The sequence below is a fragment of the Atheta coriaria genome, unplaced genomic scaffold, assembly GCF_025399875.1.
Source record: "Atheta coriaria isolate IRGN ID8LTWV9N9 unplaced genomic scaffold, Caltech_Dcor_3.1 hic_scaffold_7_pilon, whole genome shotgun sequence".
Lineage (NCBI taxonomy): Eukaryota > Metazoa > Arthropoda > Insecta > Coleoptera > Staphylinidae > Dalotia > Dalotia coriaria.
In genome coordinates, this window is record NW_027045449.1 from 5,497,373 (window position 1) to 5,503,733 (window position 6,361).

Consider the following 6,361-nt stretch of genomic DNA (forward strand, 5'->3'; position numbering starts at 1 on the left):
GCGTTTGTTGTTTGCATAATGATTGTAATGCAAAACACAAGATAATTAAAATTATTAATCCTTGCGCACAGTTTTCATTAGCTTTAATTAAACGTTGATTGATGTTTTCACATTTTACATGTGTTTACGTTTACGCATTTTGCATTTTCAATTTGTATTAGGTCTTTTAAAACAGCCATAAGCTATTATTGCAAAATATTTCAAAAAAGATAAAAGATTAAATTTAATTCTCTTTTATGTTTGGTTCTTTAGTCGTATTGAATTAATAAGCACCGACATCTGTATAGTTAATAAATATATTTTGCATCGTATTTAATTAACATATTGAGTTTTATTATTATTATTATTTATTCATATCTGAATGTGTTATGCTTTGTTTTTGAAAATTAATATCAAACTCATTTATCAATACTATATCTCCAATTCCTACATGATTTAATAAATCATTTTGATAAATTACAAGTAATATTAAACAAATTAATACAATTTTAATCAAGAGAAAATTTAATTATTAGTTTATTTAATTTATAATATTTTATGCTGTTATTTATGCGTGTAGCCAGTGCAATCATGATTTTTGAAGCAACTTCCTGCTATGTGCGCTAAGTGATTTGGTATTATTATCAAAGCCGAAAACTTTGTCTGGTTTCGGCAGCTTTCAAAGGAATTTACTTAGTCCTCCGTTGCGTTTACCACCCGCCTCCCATCTAAAATTATTATTCATTAAATTACATAATCATAAGCTATGCGGCAGGTGAAGCGCCAGCCGTGTGCTCGCGGGCAGATGGCAAGCAAGCCTGGGACTTTTGAAAGTATGTCGAGAGTGCTGTGGTCTTCAAAGGATTCCAAGGACGAGAGGACAACTTCAACTCCGGCATGGCCATCGTTTTGATTTAATATTTAAGTAAACCCTATGTTCAAGCCACCTTGGGCTTGGCTTATACACTCAAACTATTAAAATGAAAACCATCAAAATCAATAATTGTATTATGAAAATAATTTTGTTATTATACTCGTATCTCCATTGTGAGATTTTTTTATTTTTATTGGTGTGATGACAATTGAGAAAAATGACTTCATTAATTGCTTCGTTAAATCCTTTGACTTCGATTTGAGTATGCAATGCTGGTATGGACTAAAATGCAATCCGGCTTAATTAAAAATCTGTTGGATTAACGTCTAACTAGTACTTTGCAGATCGTTATTACTCTATTAAAATTTTTTTTGCCGATAAAATTTCAAAACATTAACTTTTTGATAAATATTAAACTTACCTTATTTTTTTATTGATGTAATGAGCTGGCAATGTCTTAATGATGTGTAAATCCAGGTGATTTTCACTATTTCTTTCAGTTATTCATAGTCTTCCACAATTAGTAACATCAAACGATTGTAACACTACACTTTGATTATTTCTTAGAGCTAGTTGTAGGTAGATTTGATTAGTTTAGTTATTTCCGTTCGTAATTCGTTAATTAACTCGTCACTGGTTCGCACCTTGTTTTAAATTGCTGCCTATCTAGTTTCCACCCTAGTTTGGCATGCACGAAGCTCGCGATTTGCGTCGGGAGCGGCAGGCGCTGACTGACGCTGCGATACAGACCGGCACGGCTCCGGCGCATTACTGCCAGCCGCCTCCACCAACGCGCCGCCGTTGCCGCCGCCTCCAGTCGTCGCAGCTTCCCACCGCCGGTCGCTCCACTCTACATTCCACACATCTACACCAGTGAATGGTGCGCACCACGTAGACTACTTGGCTAACACAAACGAAGGCGGAAGAGATGACATAACCTCACACCTGTCTAAAATAGAAAATAAAAAAATTGTAATTATTTTAAAGTGGGAAAAATTTGTTTATTAAATTGGATAGGAATGATATTTAAAGTATACGTTTGATTTTTAAGTTTTTATTTCGGTTGTTAGTAATTGGTAATTTTTAATTGTTTTAAGCTGTTGGAATTTATTTATTCCTAATTGGCTTGTGATTATCTAACTTATTACTTTTAATTTGCCTTTTAAACACTCCTGAATTTAATATTTTTATATTAACAAAATGCTTCAACTTAAGTATCTTGATTTATAATTCCTAAACATAAAATTTCAAAATTAAAAATCTTACGTCCGAAAACTCAAGTGCAAGAAATTTGACGTTGGGGTTTTACTACATACAAACTATAGGTATGAGTTGGTGAGTTGTGCTATGGGTAAAACGGGAAAACGGGAAATCGATTGCGCGTCGGGAGCAGCGCCAGAGCCACATCCACTGCTTGCGGGAGTACACCATTCATCGGCACGCCGCCACACCGGCTGCCAGAAGCGGTGGCGGCAAAATCCCAACCCAAAAAGAACCAAAAAAGCGCAGTGCCTGAAGAAAGTAAAGTTATCCTACATAATTATATAGATATTTAAGATAATACCACAACAAAATTATTTATTAAAATAAGGAAAAGTGTAATTATTTAAACAAGGATGATATCAGAAACTGATTTCCCTAAAAGATAAAGTTGTCAGGCGCGCTGTGCAAAATATAGTTTAAAAGTGCACTTTTCGCCGATTTCCATTTTGAACTGGCTGCGCCAGCTTAGCCAGCGCCTTTTGCTTTTGCAGCAAGTTCAACGAGTGTTTGAGTACGCCAACCAAACTAGAGCATACGTTGACTACGTCGGCAAGTTTAAATGTCGTCGGCAAAACGTCCTCCTGGTTCGATATGGCTTCTGCGGAGAAGACGCAACATCGACAACGACGTCTTACTTTCAGATGATAGTTGAAAATTGGTGCTGTTGCTATTTTCGTGCCTGAATTACAGTTTTCTCATAGAAAAACAAATATAAACATATACGATATCCAAAAGTAAAAGAATGGCCAAAAAAGTGGTGTTAATTATTTTAAATAAAATTGTGTTTCCGATTAGTTGATAATAATTTTTGTAGACGTGCAAATTTTTATATTTCGGAGAGTGTTCTTGGAATAGATTATCTATAATCGAAAATCTTTATCTTGTTTTTAATAACCTAATCACGCTTCTCTTAAGTAGCAATTTGTGTTAGTGTTTTATTTTGCTAAAATGTATGGTACTCGTACACTTGTATCACGCCGAAATTAATTAGCATGCGCGTGATTTCAGAGAATGCATGGTCACTCTGCTTTATTGAAAAAAAAAATTCCAGTTTATGTTGAATATATCCAGAATATTTAAAGATTAAATATTAGATTAGGTTTTAAACTGACTATATATACCCGAGGCAATTTTTTCAAATTATACATTTAGTAAATTAAATATTATTGCAATCAGCTGCGAAAATTTACTATGTGCAATCCCATGATCCGGTATAAAAGGTAAATAAGTTTTTGACTAAATATTAATTATATATTAACTCTAAGGTCAATTGGTTTGGTGCGTTTGAAAAATGTGCTGCTCTAAACTTGCAAATGGCGACTGTCAACTCATGGGAAGAACAGCAACAGCTGGAAGGTGGCATTGAAAATTCAGGTATGTACGAGATTTTAATAGTGCATTAAGTTTTAATTGCGTTGTACAGCCCTATATTCTTGACGCTCACGTATAATAAATCGGGGTTATAATACTGTTTAGTCACCTATTGCTTTTGCTATTTTAAGGTGTTTTAAGGTTTTGTATTTGATTGTTTGAATTTTAAAACTTCAAACATTGCGGTAAATTAGCAAAATTTACCCGTGATTAAAGATCTTTAGTATTTTAGTCACGGCTTTGCTTTTACGTTACTAAAGTGTTACTTGGCGGGAAAAATACGCTTTTATGGTGAAAGTATGGTAACTAAACTAAGTGTTTACTTTATTTGGCTTATTATTAATACTCACCCTCTTGTAAAATTATTGTTTTTCAATATAAATCTGTTTTGAAAAACAGGCCCTTTACTTTATTGCTTCCCGAAAAGTACTCACGCCATTGAACAGTATACATACATTTACAATAATATAGTTCGCACCATGTGACAATATAATACTTAAGTTATGTATAAATCTACTTTATAGACCAAGTTTGGTGGCCCAGATGGATTAGTGCAAATGACCTTGCATCCGAAGGTAATTACGTATGGATGTCTACTGGACAACCACTGGACTATACACATTGGGCAGAAAACGAACCCAACAACGAAGACGGCCGTCAACAATGCGTTCGCGCTTGGCCCAACGCGACCATTGATAGCTTTGCTTGGGATGTTATTGCCTGCGACTATCTTCATAACGTTGTTTGCGAAACAAAGCCATAAAAATTGTATCTACTGAAAAAGTAAAAATATATAAATTTTAACAGTTTCCTTCAATTACTAATTATATCTATTACAGAGGTACTTATCAGCATTTTGTTATTAAAAGACTAAAGTTATATAATTACACAATGTGTAAATTCACAGCCCTTAATCATCTGTATTGTACTCTTGTACGCCAGTTTGCCGTCGGCAAAGATGCCCGGAAAGCCGGAAACTAAACACTATAATACCAGCGTTCGCACGCCAACTATCGAGCGTTTAGCGCTGTTTAGCCATAGCTATCGTTCCCCATCGCGTCGAATATCTCTTTAATGCGGATTCAATTTCCACGATTTTATCCCCGAATAATGTGCAGCATCATCTTGGCCATTAGTATTAGTTACCCCGAGCGCTATCTAATGTATTTCTACTCCACACACCAAATAGAAACAACTCCACATCTCGAACAAAGAAGGAAATTATCTTGGGAAGACCGCAAGGAAGCGCCGGAAGGCATTGGTAAACGCGAAAGGGAACTAAACTAAGCGGATAGTCCTCTTCAATGATAATAATGATAACATATGAGGATTAATTGTGTTATTGTAGATTATGATTATAATCTATGACTGTTTAACTGTTTAACTTTCAAGTATATCATATAACAAATCCAATAATTTAAAACTATTTGAAAGTAAAAATAATTTAAGAAGCTAAGAAATTGCCAGTTAGAAGCAGCATCTGGTGCTCGTTTAAGAAGCAGTGCCTCTTACTTACCTGGCCCAACGTTTCGACGTAATTTCAAAGCTCTTCTTCGTCGGCACGTAGAAAATTAGAGCGCGCGTGAAACGATGATGACGGTATAAATATTATATCTAATGGAATACTACTGCCAGGAAACTATTCCTTCCGCTTTTCCCGCTCTCTTCTCACACCACATATGCACTCAACTTGGCTTTCTACTGTTTCACCTTATCTTCTACTTTCTGTTAGTTTATAATCAGAGTGCACAGGTGTAATTCATTGAAAATAAATTATTATAAAATTAAAGAAATTTTAAATTATAGATTATATACCTTGTTATTTATCAGTCCAATTACAAATTAAAATACTGATATATATTATAAACAAAAGACTATAAATACTTTACGATCGATTTTGGTACATTTTATTTGAATGATCATTAAATTCGTATCATTACAACCGGAATACACAGCAGATTGTGTTGCTCGACTTGATTTTAAAACATTTTTAAAACATCAGGATAATCCTAACTAATAATATAAATTCGACTTAAGAGCGAGCGTGGCAAGCGTTTAATCAACTGTTTAACAACCTTTAGTCACGTGATGCGTACGCTGTTTTTTTTACTTCAACTTTCTTTTTAAGTACTTTATTCACGGCCTGAGCCGTCCATGTTTAAAGTATCATTTTTTGTATCTTAAATCCGTGGAAAAACTGGCATTTTAAAAGTAAAAGTAGAAAAATTGCACTGTGTGTGTAAAAAACTAGTAAAATATGAATTGATTTTAAATAATATATGATACTGCACATAACTTTACTTTTATGCACAAATGTGATTCGTAAAATAATCTAATTACGATAGAAAACAATCGGTTCCGCTTGGTTTGATGGCATGGTTATTACATAAACTGACATGGCGCTCTTTTTGGTCATCATTGGTGTTGTTCGACGGTGCTAGGAATTCAATGACTGTCATAATATTAAATTCGACGTTGTGCATTCTGCATAAGCGCATCGCCCTCGTATCTTGCTGTTTTTACTCTCATTTTGTTCCAATCGTACGTTGCATAAAAAGCAAGTAGACTACATATTTCCACAAGCATTGCACGGCTCTAGCGAAGAAACGCATAAGGAGCGAAAAAGCCAGCAAGAATGAAATTCGACACGCCCTTGCAAAAACACAAACTGTAAAGGAATGTCGATTGTTAAAATATTTGTATTACTCGCTTTTCTTTCGTCTTCGATTCGAATAGGTTCTTGCTATTTTTCCCTGTTCAAATTTCAGTTCATTTCTTGCAATGATGTTTAAAACAAGCAGAATAAATAATAGTTGAAGTTGGATTGTGGATGGTTGAATCAAAATCGAAGTTGATGTTGATCCTCCGATTCCG

General features: G+C 34.4%; 1 protein-coding gene and 1 long non-coding RNA gene across 2 annotated transcripts in view; one reads left to right on the forward strand and one right to left on the reverse strand.

Annotated features, from left to right (window-relative positions):
- The window catches only part of LOC135796337 (neuroligin-4, X-linked-like), a 95,317-nt gene extending 93,710 nt beyond the window's left edge, over positions 1–1,607 (reverse strand). The window contains exon 1 of the mRNA XM_065308323.1: positions 1,275–1,607. The gene's annotated coding sequence lies outside the window, so the exon portion shown is untranslated. The remainder of the gene's footprint in view (positions 1–1,274) is intronic.
- A 1,675-nt stretch (positions 1,608–3,282) lies between these two features.
- Positions 3,283–4,296, forward strand: LOC135795934 (uncharacterized). The gene is made up of 3 exons (XR_010549185.1): positions 3,283–3,327; positions 3,382–3,490; positions 4,012–4,296. It is a non-coding gene; the product is annotated as an uncharacterized lncRNA (long non-coding RNA).
- Positions 4,297–6,361: the final 2,065 nt, after the last annotated feature.